The following is a 15,828-nucleotide window of genomic DNA, read 5'->3' as shown; positions in this document are numbered from 1 at the left end:
GTTTTTACTGCCGTCCCCTCCTAATTTAACTGTGAGTAACATGTTATGAAGCTTAACTTTAATCACAGCCAAACCGGTTTACTCAGGAACAAATAAAACACTGAAATGAACCAAACATTAACATTTAGAAGTGATCTACGTGACTTATATATCATTTTTAACCTCAGTAGTGAAACCTCTATTAATAAAAATAGTGTACATGTACATACGTGTACATACCTTAATAAAAACAAGCAGGTGAGATGTTAGAACGCTTTTATTTCTATTCTAGTGGACACTCAATACTATAGACAGCTGCTGGGGTTTCTTTAACCTCAGTAGTGAGAAGACCGCGAGCGGGGGGGGGGGCGATGTGCCGGGAGTCCGCTGTTGAGTTTTGGACGAAATGCATTCTGGGATATATAGCTGTCCCAAGTCTACACCGATGCATGCTCGATAAAATGGGCGGATCGAGAACACATCCGGGACTTTTTCGCGTTCTCGGCGTGATGCGTACTTCGAATTGGAACAGTACTTGGTCTCCGACTGATGACGTATCACGAGTACACGAGAACGCAAGTACGCACAAGTACGCATATTGATAAACGCCCTATATCTACACACAGAGGCTAATTAGAGGAAGCAGAAACACAGCTGAGCACAATCAAGGAAAACGACTGACAGCAAGCTAAACGAGGCAAAGGAGAGGGAAAGAGAAACCCTGAAGGAAGTAAACATCTCAGCAGGTACGAACCATAGGATTCAAACACTAGGTGAACATAACAGGAGCTGAAAGTACAAAATACTAACAAACCCAAACAATACACTCTGAGTACAACAAAGAAATCATGAAGACTAGTGAGAAAATGTAAATCCGATTCTAACAAACAAACCAAAGAACCAAAGAATGATGAGGAAACTCTAAACTTCAAAACTGAAACGCCTGAAATGGACTGAAGATCACGACATATACATGAAGACCAGAAAGGTTTTTGTATCAGGGAATAAACATGTTTGTTTCTGCTGTCACGTTGGACATTTTTACTTGGGACTGACTCACTGCTGGAGCCTCTAGTGGATGTTAGAGGAAATGCAGGTCTTGGTGTTTCGGGGTTGGTTTCATTTTTCAGCCCCAGAGGTTGCCAATTGGTAAAGAGCAGGACGCGTGCAGTCTCAGTAACTTATATAAATAAAACTGAAATGAACTAATGTCAAAACACAAAAACAGTCATGTAAATGTGCTTTATATTTTAAGGTAAACCGATAAAACCCCAACAACCACACGACCCTGTGTGAGCAAGCGCTTGGTGAGAGTGGGAAGGAAGAACCCCTTTTTAACAGAAAGAAACACAGGCAGATCCAGGCTCAGGGAAGGGCAGCCATCACGGCTTGGGGTGAGGGGACAAAAGACAGACTGAGAAATAAGCCAGAGATTAAGAATAAATGATCATGATTTAAAACTAATCCTGATGTGACTTTAATCAGTTTATCCAGTTGGACACTCTGATTTGGGCCGAGTTTGTTAAGCTGCGCTCACCAGGTGCTTGTTCTTAAATAAATGTGCATGTGCTTAACATCATTTATTCAGCCTGACATGGTGTTTGTGTTCGCCGTCATTTTGCTCTGGCTGGCCAGCAGACTATTGATGTATCGACCCTGGTAACGCTGACACTTTCAGTTAACACAAAGCTGCTGTTAACTTAGTTTTACTGTGATTTACAACAACTTCTGTAGCTACATTTTCCCAGACGTTCCTCTGGCTCGTGCACAGGAAGATGATGCCTCGAATCACAATCCTGAAGCTTTAAGTGACTCAGTTGTTTCCGTAACGGAGGGCAGAGCGTCAAAGAGCATAATGAACAAGTAGGAAAGGCTGGCGGTGATTCAGAGGTCTGCAGCCAGACTTGGAAACCCAACTTGGACACATTTGGTCAGTCGATGCAGACTCAGACTGTCGAGCCAAACTTTGTTGAAATCAATACAAATTTATTTTAAATTCTAGAGGAGATCGTCAGCCCGATATCGTTGGCCAACAGTTCCTTCCAATTAAATGACAAAACAGCCTAATTAAGTCCAAATTAAATGACGTGTCTTTGCTGAAGCACAGACATCTGCTCTATAAATCACCTTTCTTGTCGGAAACAAGAGTAAAAAATATTTTAAAGGTTTTATGTTTTTGATTTGCATTAATTGTACAAAGATTTGAATAAAATGAAAGGTTGCTTCCATCAGCAGAAACACTGCTACTCTGATTAACCCCTCAGCTACATTACACAAACTGCATATCTTCTTTATACACTTTAAGATGGTTTGGTACAGCTGACCGGTAATTGTGCACCAAACAGAAGACGTCCACTGATGTTTGATGATGAATGCAGGTTGGTCCATGTCTAGATCACAAAGTGAGCATGCTTGTCACCAGTGAAGGAGAGCATAACTTGACTCACAGCTCTGCTGTTCACAGCAGGAATGTCTTGTAGGTGGGACATTTTTCTTCTGTGCAGCAGAACCAAATCAGCACAATTTTAAATAAACTTCCAAGAAAGAGGCCAATAACTGCACAGTCCTTTGTCTCAGTCTGTGACAGAATTGTCTTCAGTGCTGTTTTCAGTGTGTTTCAGCATTACAGAGAAGCTTTGCACTGACCACTTTCTCTAGATGGTGTGTTTTCTTGTTAGTGCAGAGGATACTTGTTGTAAAACTCTGTTGGATGTGACGTCCTCGTGTTGCAGGTCCGCCTGTGGTGTTCATAAACCCTCAGGTTTCTGCTCCAGCTCATTTCTGTGGCCGACTCCACGCTGAGTCCACACTGCACTCTGAGGGATTAAAATCATTAAGACAATTTATATCAAACATCCACCATCAGGCCAATCATCTTCTCCATTTGCTTGTGCCCTCCATCCCTCTCTGCGTCCACATCTAACCTAATTGGGGCTGTGGCTGTGGGCTGCAGATCGTTAAGGCTCGGATGCTTCTGACTGCAGTGAAATCAGAGCTTCATTAACATAAGACGGACTGACATGCCAGAGGGAAAAAAAAATAAAAGAAATTAATTAAAAAAAAAGGGTAGCTGGCGGGGTGGGTTACGTGGAACAAATCAGGTTCGACTGGGTGGAAGGTCAGCGAACTGTTAGTCAGCACTCTCCAAACAGGCTTCATGTTACAGCTGGGGGGAGGGACGGGGTGAACAGGGTGGTGGTGGTGGTGTCACACGTGAAATGAATGAATGAACTAAGATCTGGAAGCCTCTCATTAAAATTAAAGCACTCATTAAAGCTAATTGCCAATTTAAAGAATCTGGAGAATCTATCCAGCTCGCTGGCTGCTCCCGATCTCTCCACCTGTGAGTCACAGCAGGAGGAGGACACCCCACGCTCCTTCTCCCGGCATCACCGGGCCAGAACAACGCCACTTTCTTATTCTGCAAAAAGAAAACCCATGTTAAGCTTATTTTTTTAATTTATTTATTTATTTTTTGCCTGTCCCATTTGGTTCTTTAGCCGTCAGAATTGTTGTGTGAAGACCAACAAGGATACCAAATGGATTTATTTTGCCAAATGGATCATCATGGCATTGCCGTATTGGTCCATTTGATCAAACTTTGTTGTTATTATTTATTTTATTTTCAGTTGTTACAGATGGGACAGACATGACTGGGGGATAGGAAAGGGAGAAAGAAAGAGAGGAAGGAAAAGAAAAACAGAAGGGAAAAGGGACAGTGAGAAAGGGCACTTACAAAGACAAAGAGAAAAAAAAATCTCCTGGATCACCTGTTGAGAGAAAAAGAAGAGAAAACAAGCAAAAAAAACCAAAAAAACAAAGCAACATACTAAACACAACACCATCACGTTAATCTAGCTAAGTGTGAACAGCAGTAACTACTAAATATTGAAAGTTGTTGTGCAGCACGCAGGACAGACAGCGCACAATGTGCTTTGAAGTAGCAGCTAAGAAAGGTGTAGTTTATGTCTACGAACAGTGAACACCCGTGTGCACACCTGTGTGGATCAACGCGCTTGTATACAAAAGGTTTCCCCATGTAACGGTCTGCTAGAGGGTGTGGAGGGCCATAGCCCCGTCCCCCAGGGCATGAAGCAGGCATGGAGGAGATCCAGGCTCCAGACATCCAGAGGCCCCAGAGTGCGAGAGCCCAAGGAGTACCACCAGAGGGGCATCCGTGCCACCCTCCTGGGAAGGGCTGAGGAGATCCCCAGACGAGGGGGTCACCCAGTAGCCACGGAGCAGAAGCCAGAGGGGGCTGCACCGGCGTGCCCGCCGGCTCTGCCGGCAGACAGCTGTGCCAGAGTGAACCGAGTTGCAGGCCCCGAGGCCGGAGGCCCGAGGGCCCCCTTTGCCCCGGAAGACGCCTGACCGAGCGACAGGCACCAGGCCCCGCCAAGTAGCCACCGGGAGTGAGCTGGTGCATACCTGAGCGCCCAGCCCCGGACACCAAGAACCACCAATGCACCAACCCCTGAGGGCATCAGTTACCAGCAGGGAGTGTGGTGAGGGGAGATAGGCCTCCACACTTGGAGGGCCTGGGAGTACCCAGGGAGGTGGAGTCTAAGACCCGACCTGACATATAGACACAGACAAACAGGCACACACAGACACAAACATGCTTTCCCACCCTCATGCACACATATACAAACACTCAGCACTCACCCAACGTAGGGATAGACATACATGGACATGTACACACAATCATACTCCCCAAACATACTCTATACCCCGGGTCCAGGTACCCTCGCCCCCAGAGGGGGAAACGGCACCCAGACCCAAGAGATGTGACCCTTTCCCCCGGGGTGGAGGCAAGCAGACCGCCCCAGGCTCCGCAGCAGAAGGGAGGCCAATCGGACAGCCAACACCTCCTCCCAGTCCCCTGCCCCGATGGCTAGTAGAGAACGGGGGTGTGTGAAGACCCCATACCTCCCTCCTCCATGTGTAGTGTTGCTGCGTGTTGTTCTAAAGTGCATTTAAAACAAGGGAGGGCATGGTGCTGCTGCCAGAGAGCAGCAGGTGTTAGCACGGCCCCTCCCGAGAACCCTCAATGTCTACATGGATTTAAAATTGACAGGTGGGCACCGGCGCCAGAGGTAGGGTTGAAGCTGGTTAAGCTTATTTTTTGAATCAGGGTGTAAAAATGTCTTTGATTTACCCGTCGTTCTCTTCAGGTTTTAATAGAATAATGATTCTGTGTTTTCAGCTCTTACCAGTTTGACAATCCCTCGTTTTTAAATGGTTCTGATGGTTTTGGTACCCATAAACCAGCTAAAATGCTAAAAGACAAAAATATTATGAATGAGCAGCACAATTTAAGAAAGTGTTTTTTAGCTTTTGAAAATGTACAAAAAAAAAAAAAAAAATCGAAAAAAAGAAAATCAAACACATCCAAAACAATTACCTTTTTTTTTCTCCAAATAATTTTTTTCTTTTAACTTGAACTTCTTTTTTTCTCTTTTCTGCATGATTAGCGTGAAGTCTAGCCCTGTGATGTTTTGGATCTCACAGTGACGTCAAAGTCATCATCAGAAGTGTTACGTACTAAAGAATCCATTGTGATCGGCCCAGTACTGAAGCTCTTCTGTGATTATTTAATCGTTGTTTGTAGCTGAAGTGGCTCCTATAGATTCTGTGTCACAGCGATGTGGACCGTGAAGAAGTCATGAAAATGAAAACGCTGAAAACTTCAGCGTTTGTGCCTTGTAGCAGCCAGGTGATGATTGTCAGATTCACTGATTAATTGATCAGTAGTGAGTGTGAGCTCCTCCTTCAAAAGCAGAGGTTTTATCAGTTTGCTGGTCTGGAGCATCAAGGTGTGCATTAACACAGGAGGAGGAAAGACATCAGCGATGATCTTGAGGATATATGACGGTTAAAAGGCCAATTTGAAACAATCTGAAGTCTCATCCTTCTGCAGTGACAGAGATTATTGACAAGTGGAAAAAATTTTGGATAGCTGCTAGTCTTCCTGAGTGGATATCCAGCCACTCTGACCAATCCTCAAAGAAACCAAAAAAGCCCCAAGAGCTCCATCTTAGACTCTATAGGTTAAAGTTCATGACAGTACCATTAGAAACAGGCTGAAGAAATATGGCTGGTTTGGACGGGATGCAGGAGAAAGACTTCTGTCTCTAAAAATGACATGGCATGATTTATGCTTGCAAAGCTTCATTAACTCCTTTTACCTATTTGGACCAACTAAATGGAAAACCTGTTATCAACAGAATTTACTGCCACAATTAGAAACTTAATTTAAAAAGTAATATGCTTTATTTTCAAAAAATTTACCCATTTATGGCTAAAATCCAGACTTAACCACAGACTGGGTTAAGTCTGGATGTTAAGAGGTCATCTTCTCTGTAAGCAATAAAGCACCAGCATTCGACTCCCTGGGAATGGGAATGGTTCATTTCAAGATCGTTCACCATTTGCCTCACATTTGGTGCGACGAGGACAGGAACCAGACTGGCAGAATAATTTAAAGGAAAAAAAGCAAGGAGGGAAACCCTGTTAAACTCGGCCTTCTTAAAGCAGCTGCAAAGTTTTGAGATGGGGGAACCTCCCGCCCTTCCTGTCTTGAGGAAACAGGTCATCCCTCTTCCTCCCGGCAGCAGGGTGCCACTGGACACCACGGCGACAACACAAGCAACCGACATCCAAACCAGCAGGCCGAAGAGAGGAGGACGGGGAGGGGCCCTCCAGCATCAGCAGCAGAAAGTCATTAATTTCAGCAGAGCTCCTTCAGGCAAACTATCTGCACAGAGAGAGACAGAGAGACACATACAGTACACACACACACACACACACGCGCGCACACACACGCACACACACGGGCCTGAGGCGCAGGCAGAATATCAATAGTGTGTGAAGCGGTGGCGTCGAAGGTGAAACACGCCTTGGATGAGTTGAGCTTTCAGTGAAAACAAGCCGCCGGCTGGTTGTGAACAAGCTTTGGAGCTCGTGTCAGGAGTCGACCCGCAGGAGCAAACTCTACGAGGCGCACACATGTCCGGCGGCGCCGCCACTGCACATTGATCCATAACGCATCATCGACGGAGCGATGGCTCGCCAGAGGTCAAACCTGGCTTCGATTCACAGCAGAGCAGAGCACCTGCACTCAGACCGCCGCTGTTTGATGGTTTTACTGGATGATGTGAAAACAGTTGCAGGCCAGGCTGCCGTGAAACGTGCCGTGAATATTTTAATAACCCACTGACCTCCCCTCCAGCGCACATGTAAGTGTGAAACTTGCACCTGACCAACACTTTTATCTGTAAAAATAAACATAGAAAAAGGAACTTCGTAAGGAAGTTTCTGAAAATCCTCTATCTCGCTGACCCTTCCTCCAGCGTCAGCACTCGGTAAAGAACCTGATCGCGTTCCTGGTCCCCTGAGAATGAACCCTGGAGAGGCGGAGTCACCCTCAGGTGCATCTTTAGCTTTAGTGTGTGCATTTGCTGTGAGCATGCAGGATGGCTATGCTGTCACCAGCAGAGGACCGCACTTCCATACACACATTCATGAGCTGCTTTGAGTTTGAATTTACCATCTATGGTTGAACGATCCGGGGAACATTCGCATTTTCATGTTTAATGAGTCGTCCCAGCACAAAAAATACAAACAGCCCGAGATGTCTCAGGACAGCTTCAAACAATACATCTCCGCTTGCCCACAATCAGCGAGTCTACGATCATTACATGTGCTTTACACTTTACAGCAGACACAAATAAAATTCAGGAGTTCGTCTTAGAACTGACCCAGAAGCAGATAAGAGTTTTAAGCATCAGTTTCCCATCAGTGATGCAACATTATCAAAGTTTGACTACATGTCCCAGCAGCTTGAAGTTATTCTGCAAATAAAAATGCGCTGCAAAGCATGAGCGAGCGAGCATGAATGTGTAAATAATAAGAGCAAATAATGCACTGCATGAAATATGTAAGTGGGACACAGTGTGGGCTTTAGTCTTGTTTATTATGACATGTTGTCTTTTCATTGATTTAAAGATTGCGTCTGCTTTCGGTCTCTAGTGAGAAATTCGCTTTAATGGCGCTCTCGTGCTAGAAATGCGAACGGCATTCTGGGAAACGAGTCAGCAAAAGCTCATTCGACACCTGCACACGTACGAACACACGCCCGGGCCCCGCAGGCCTAATAGGCTCCGAGCGATATTAACATTTGTGTTTTGGGATCTTAATTACTCGTTGGTGTGTGTGTGCGAGAGAGAGAGAGAGAGAGAGAGCGCACAATTTATAACGAGCTCCCGGCAGCTCCACTTTCCTCGGTGAGCTTTCACTAAATTGGACGATTACTCACTCGGGCGGGTAAACATGACATGCAATAATTGGTGCTTGCAGATTTTACTTATTAGTATGATGTATCGATCCGTCTGGCCGTGCAAACACCGGCCATGGCTGAAATCTATAAGCACTGTTTCCTGTTTGCTATCAGTGGCAAAAAGGTCAAAGATAGACGGGGGCGGGGGAGGGCGAGGGCTGGATGCTGCAGGTCAGGTCAGATTTTTATTTGTTTACAACGTTTCATCCTGAGACAGAACAATCAGCTTCTTGCAGTTTGTCTTTGACTTCCAAAGCTCACAGGTAGAAGTTAAAGACATCCTCCAGGTAATGTGGTGTTAACTTGTGGCCACCAGTTGGCTGTAAAAGGTCAGAGGAGTCGTATTCTTTTATTGCTCTCCAGTGGATCTGATTTAATGACCTTTTCCAGAGCTAACATTTGGACGGGTCCCAGGAAAAGCTCAGGTGGAACTAACAACACCGATGCCGGCTCGGTTCCAGCGATTAGGCCCTAGGGACACTCACCTGCTTACCTCACCTGTGCCTGGCAGTCGTAGAGCCTCATGACTCAGAAGTCATTTTCATTTTTGGTTTGGGGCCATGTTAACAGGCTGAGTCTGAGCTTCACTACATTACTTCAATGGATCCTGATTTTTATGCACGAGGTGTAAAAGACTAAAGATCTGCTGAGTCATAATGACATCCTAGTGGCACCATTAGAGATTACACATCATTAAATACAAACAGTGTCTGTAATAATGTAATAATTTTCTTTTACATTTGTTTACTTGTTATCTGTTCTTTTCCATCTGCACAGTGAGGGCTCACTTGTATAAAAATGTCTACTTTATTTTTGTTCATACAGAACACAAAAAATCTTGGTTGTTTTTATGCTACATGTAGCTGAGACATGGAGCCAAATGCAGGAGGGTAACTGAGTGAAAGGAAACAACAAAAGGCAGATGTGTTCCTGGTCTGCAGCGGTCAGTGTCTATCAAAAAGCCCAAGGAAGGAACAGGGTCATGGGCGGCTCGCTGATGCACGTGGGGTGCGAAGGCTGGCCCGGGTAGTCTGATCCAACAGACGAGCTGCAGAAACTACAGAAAAAGTTCATGCTGGTTCTGATAGAAAGGCGTCAGAACACACAAGCATGGAGTGTGTGCCTCGCTTTACACCTGACACCAGGATGCATTATGGGAAGAAGGAGGGGACAGTGTGATGCTTTGGGCATCCATGTGGATGTTTCCTTGAAACGTACCACCTACCTAAGTATTGTTGCAGACCATGCACACCCTTTCATGATTACAGTAATCCCTGATGGCTGTGGCCTCTTTCAGCACGACAATGCACCGTGCCACAAAACAAAATTGGTTCAGGGATGGTTTGAGGAGCAAGACATGACTTGGCCTCTAAATTCCCAGATCTCAGTCCAATCAAGCATTCGTGAGATGTGCTGGACAGACAAGTCAGAGCCATGTCTTACAAAACTTAAAGAATCTGTTGCTAACATCTTGGTGCAGATACCATTGCACCCCTTCAGGAGTCTATTTTGACAGCATCAACACAATATTAGTCAGGTGGTCATAATGTAATGCCTGATTAGTGTACGATATGTAGCCAGGCTACACAATTTGGTACCAGGAGTGGGGTATCTGCAAAAGTGGCAGCTCAGTGATTTTGTTTTTTATGGGTTTCAGTTTAAGTAGGTTATTTTACGGTGCAAAAAAAATAACTGTAGTGGTGGTCACCCGCGGCGCGAGGGGTTGGAAAGGACCTGACGATTGGGGCCATACCAGAGGTGTGCAGAGGAGCAGTGGCCAGTCTGTCCAGAAGAAGGCGATTTCGATCGAGGGAAGGATTCTTTCCAGAGGAGAGGAGGACATCAGTGGCACCTAGCTGAATAGACTGCTAAGGCAATTTCTGCATCCTGACCAAAGACTAATCTGGACACAGACATTTCATTATGTCAGACACAAACAGTGACGATGACCAGGGTTTGGCAGGGGCCACCGGAAGGGACCCTGTCACTGAGCTTCAGGCAAAATTGTCAGAACTGAGTAACAAACATGACCAGGCTATGGCCAGGATAACTGCTTTGAGTGACGGGGCAAGTAGGTCATATGTATATCTGCCGCGAGAGCGACCTATCCAACCCTTTAGTGGGGATGCAACCGTAGATGGACGTTCTGTAGAGGAGTTTATTGATGAAGTACAGAGGGGTATCAGAACTAGAGGCTTGGGTAATGACGATCAGGTTGACTTCATTTTTTCCCTCCTCAGGGGTTCTGCACTTGAAGAGATCAAGTTGTGTACTGGGGGAGAGCAGACTGAACCCGAAGACATTTTTTGTTTTCTCAGAGAAGCTTACGGTGAGAGGCGCAGTGTAGCACAGTTACTGCAAACCTTTTTTAGCCGTTTCCAGCTAGAAGGTGAAGATTTCTTTGAGTACTCACACGCTCTGTCCCAGATCCTCCGCTTAGCCCTTAAACAAAGGCCTGATGCAGTACGAGATGCAAAGATGGCAGTTAGAGACCAGTTTGTGGAGGGAGTAAGGGACTCCACTCTGCGAAGGGAGCTTCGCAAGATGGTGAGGGAAAAGCCAGAGTCTACGCTTTTTGATGTACGTCAGGAAGCAATTGCTTGGTCTATGGAAGAAAAACCTAGTGGCACCAGAGTTGCCAAGAGCAGGCCCATATTAAGTGACAGTGCGGTTGCAGGGGATCAGAGTACCCGTGACGTTCGAGATAGGTCATCTGCAACTCTAGATGAAATCCTTAAGGTGGTGTCTGAGCAGGGGAAGGCTATTGGGGAGTTACTCAGTGTGGTTCGGGAGAGTGTTACATCTGGAGAAAGGGCCCCTAAACGTGGGATTCCCAGATCAAAGTTCCAGTTCACTGAAGATGGGAAGCCCATCTGTTTCAAGTGTAAGGGAGTTGGACACATTGCTAGAGAGTGCAAAACCCTTAAGCAAGGAGCTTCTCCAGTTTCTGTTCCTGCACCTGTTCAGGGAAACTAGCCACCTCGGTTGCCAAGAGCCGGGCAATTCGAGGGGAGACTACTGGCTCAAAGACCCTAACTCGTGAGAGATTTTTTGACAGAGCGGTTGGTAAATGTCCTGAAGTTGAAATTGAGGTGGGAGGGATTAAGGCTAGAACCCTTTTGGATACAGGGAGCCAGGTTAGCACCATCTCAGAGGCATTTTTCCGACAACACCTAATGGGTGAAGATGATGACGTAACCCCTACAGCTAAATGGCTTAAATTGACTGCAGCTAACTCATTGCCAATTCCTTATATAGGTTACATTGAGCTGGATGTGCAGGTCATGGGGTTAACAGTGCAGGAGTGTGGGTTTTTGGTAGTCAGGGACCCCGCCCCAGAACCGGGAGGGCCACAGGACCAAGAGCTAATGTCAGCTAAAGTTAAGGTGCAGGAAAATGATGCGGAACAGCAGGTTAAAAAAAATGCCAGCAGACTACAGGGATCCCCCCCTGTTCTCGTTGGAATGAACATAATAAAGAGATGTAAGGAGCTAGCCATTGCTAGTTTTGATTCAACTCTCGGAGGAGAGTTAGATGCCGCTTGAGGAGAAGCTTTCCAGAGGGTGCAAGCCTGCGAAGTATTAGAGAGGTCATCCACGGCCCGGTTAGCTGGTAAAAATACTATACACGTGCCAGCATCATCCGTGGCCACAGTATTTGCTCGGGGGCTTGGGAAAGTTTCAGATGACCAGACCCTAATGTTACTTGAGCCAACCAACACGCTCGTTCCCAGCGGTTTGGTTGTGGTTCCTACTCTTGTTGAAACTGACAGGCACGTGTTTCCAGTTCAAGTTGTGAACTTCTCTCAGGAAGATGTGTGGTTGGCTCCCCGGACCAGACTTGGTGTGCTTACTGTAGTGGAGTGTGTTGAAAATGCAGCTGAGGTGCAGTTTAATCGCATTTCTGCTGACCACGAGGAAGTGTCACTGAGTAAGAAAGGGGCTACAGAATCTGATGGTGAACTGAAGTTGCTGATAGAGCAGCTGAGTATTGGTGGCTCCCAAGAGGAACAGACCAAATTAGCTGCACTTTTGGCTCAGTATGCAGATGTTTTTGCTTTCAAAGATGAAGATCTAGGTTATACAGAGAAGGTCAGTCATGAGATACACCTAGTCGATGATGTCCCTGTCACCCAGGCCTACCGACGGATACCTCCAACACAGTACAAAGAGGTGCGAGAACACATAACCCAGCTTCTGAAAAAGGGTGTGATCAAAGAAAGCACTAGTGCCTATGCGTCGCCCATTGTGCTGGTGAGGAAGACAGACAACAGCTTGAGGTTATGTGTCGATTACAGGCGGCTAAATGCCAAGACCAGGCGTGATGCCTTTCCTTTGCCCCGTATAGATGAATCCTTTGATGCATTACATGGTGCAAGGTTTTTCTCGACTATCGACCTGGCAAGTGGCTATCATCAAGTGGCAGTTCACGAAAGGGACAGGCACAAGACAGCTTTTACAACTCCATTTGGGTTGTTTGAATATACCAGATTGCCCTTTGGTGTGTGTAATGGTCCAGCCACCTTCCAAAGACTCATGCAGGCCATTATGAGTGACTTAATCCTTCAGATTATGCTCGTGTACCTAGATGACATATTAGTCTACTCATCCACTTTTGAAGACCATCTGGCACGTCTCCAGACAGTGTTGCAGAGACTCAGGGAAACTGGGCTGAAGGTTAAGGTGGAGAAATGTCATTTTCTCCAATCTAGTGTACGCTTTTTGGGTCACCAGATCTCAGCTGAAGGGATAGGTACAGACCCAGACAAGATAGCTGCAGTGAGGCAGTGGCCAGTACCCACCACAGTTAAAGAGCTGAGATCCTTCCTGGGATTTTGCAGTTATTACAGAAGATTTCTCCATGGATTTTCGCAGCTGGCAGGTCCTTTGCATGATCTGATTAATGCATGGGGCAAGGATGACAGTCCAGCTAAATATAAAAACTTGCTTGAAAGTGTGTGGACGCCATCTTGTCAAGAGTCATTTGAACAGCTGAAAGAGAAGCTCACAAGTGTCCCCCTACTTGCTTATGCTGATTTCTCACTGCCATTTGTTGTTGAGACAGATGCCAGCAGTTTAGGACTGGGAGCAGTTCTTTATCAGGTGCAGGGTGGCAGGAAACGTGTTATAGCATACGCCAGCCGAAGGTTGAGAAATGCAGAGAGAAATGACAGAAATTATAGCAGCATGAAATTAGAGCTCCTCGCCCTTAAATGGGCTGTGTCTGAGAAGTTCAGGGGGTATCTCTTAGGCTCCAAATTCACAGTTGTGACAGATAACAACCCCCTGTGCCACCTGAACTCAGCAAAGCTGGGAGCCATCGAACAGCGCTGGGTTGCCCAGTTAGCACCATTTGATTTTGAGGTGCAGTATCGCCCTGGTCGGTGTAACACAGCAGCCGATACCCTCTCTAGGCAGCCATTAGCAGGGGAGCCCCAGCCTGCAGGAGATGAGGAGGAGTTTGATGAATGCATATCCATCTGTAACCTAGTCAGCAGAGGGACAACACTTGGGCTGGATTTAGTAAGTGCAGGTGTAAAATGTTGTCAGGTGAGGCAGGCCCGGGTCACAGCAGTTGAGCAAGACACTCATTTTACTGATTCCCAAGGGAATACACCCACTCTGCCAGGGTATTCTAAGGAAGAGTTGCGACAGTTTCAGGGCTCTGACCCTACTATCAAGTCCTTTAGGCAGTTTTGGGACAAAAAGAAGAAACCCACACACCAGCAGAGGAAAGGTTTGGCTAAATCTGTGATTTCTCTGCTCCGGCAGTGGTCACGTATTATAGAGATTGAGGGATTGTTGTATCGGGTCATTGAGGATGGACATTTGGGGAGGTGTCAGCAGCTCCTTTTGCCAGCTTGTTTAAAGGAAGCAGTACTGGGGAGTGTGCATGATCAGATGGGGCATCAGGGGGTGGAGCGGACCCAGAATCTGTTAAGGCAGAGATGTTTTTGGGTTGGTATGTATGAAGAAGTGGACCAGTGGATTAAGAAATGCTATAGATGTGTGCTCACTAAGTTGCCACAGCCCAAGATTCATGCCCCTGTGAAGCCCTTTCTGGCCACTAGACCTCTTGAAGTGGTGGCAGTAGATTTTAGTGTGTTGGAGCCAGCCTCAGATGGACGGGAAAATGTGTTGGTGGTTACAGATGTTTTCACCAAGTTCACACAAGCTTTCCCTACACGCGACCAGAAAGCTGATACAACTGCTAAGATTTTGCTCAGAGAGTGGTTCATGAGGTATGGTGTACCAGAGAGGTTACATTCTGATCAGGGCAGAAATTTTGAAAGTGAGGTGATTCAGGAACTGTGCAAGTTATATGGGGTTAAAAAAAGCCGTACTACACCACATCATCCCCAAGGCAACGCACAATGTGAACGTTTCAATAGGACACTTCATGACCTATTGCGTACCCTCCCACCGGACAAGAAACGCCGTTGGCCTGAGTATTTGCCAGAGTTGGTCTATGCATACAATGTGACTCCCCATGCCACCACAGGTCACTCGCCGTATTACCTCATGTTTGGAGTGCACCCCCACCTTCCTGTAGATGCTTTACTAGGTCAGGAGCAGGTGCTTGATAAGAAACATGACTGGCTGATTGTGCATCAGCAGCGCTTAAATGAAGCACATAACAGGGCAAGGCAGTACACGGAGCAGAAAGCAGCAGAAAGGCTTGAGCTGGACAAAACCCGGGTCTATTGCCCTCCTGTTGAAATAGGTCAGTTTGTGTATCTGCGACACTGGCCTCAAGGCAGGAACAAAATTCAAGACGCCTGGAGCCCTGTGGTTTATAGGGTTGTCGAAGTCCAGGGCAGCACACATACGGTGGAGCCTGTGGAGGGTGGGCCAGTAAAACGGGTTCACAGAGCTAACCTTAGACCTTGTATTGGCCCCATTCCTGCACCCAGGAAAAAGAAAAATAATGGGTCCTCTGTGATAGCGGGTCCTATGACAGAAGAGAAAACAGGCTGTTCAGATTCAGATCCTGAGTATGTGTTGTTAGGAGAAACCTCATACCCAATTGCAGAACAGGGGTCTGATGGAGACAGGGAAGCAGTTCAAAGCAATGGCGTTTTAGAGTCGGTAAACACTGATGATGCTTGTGTTCCTGCACCGTCTGCCTCTGAGCAGGTGTCCACACCAGAGACAGTTGCTGCTGAAACCAACGGGGATATTGGGGTCATTACACCAACGCCAGTGCCCCGTCGGAGTAAGAGAGCTAATGCTGGAGTGCATTCAAACCCTTACAATGTCCCTGTATCAGCATGTCATGCCATCACTTTGAGCCCGGAGGTACTGTCTCAGTTGTTGACTAATATGGGTACTGCCCTCTTTAAAGAAGCAGTGCATGAGTTGAAATATACCAATTGAGTCACCGGGGACGTTGACTCTTAAGCAGGGGAGAATGTAGCCAGGCTACAGATATATGCCCCTGTGTATTTACACCCACGAGTTTGGTGCAGTAACCAAAACCAAACCTGACTCTGAGACATGAAGAACGCATTC

At 46.4% G+C, this 15,828-nt stretch overlaps 1 long non-coding RNA gene across 1 annotated transcript; it reads right to left on the bottom strand.

The window, feature by feature from the left end:
* Window positions 1–1,305: 1,305 nt before the first annotated feature.
* LOC106098425 (uncharacterized) lies at window positions 1,306–5,728 on the bottom strand. Its single transcript, XR_003221370.1, has 4 exons — window positions 5,384–5,728; window positions 5,193–5,258; window positions 2,904–3,400; window positions 1,306–2,795 (listed from the first exon to the last, which is right to left on the bottom strand). It is a non-coding gene; the product is annotated as an uncharacterized LOC106098425 (long non-coding RNA).
* Window positions 5,729–15,828: the final 10,100 nt, after the last annotated feature.

This window comes from Oreochromis niloticus, linkage group LG2 (assembly GCF_001858045.2).
Source record: "Oreochromis niloticus isolate F11D_XX linkage group LG2, O_niloticus_UMD_NMBU, whole genome shotgun sequence".
Lineage (NCBI taxonomy): Eukaryota > Metazoa > Chordata > Actinopteri > Cichliformes > Cichlidae > Oreochromis > Oreochromis niloticus.
Note: the sequence above shows the minus strand (reverse complement) of the source record. Positions and strands in the feature narration are given on the sequence as shown.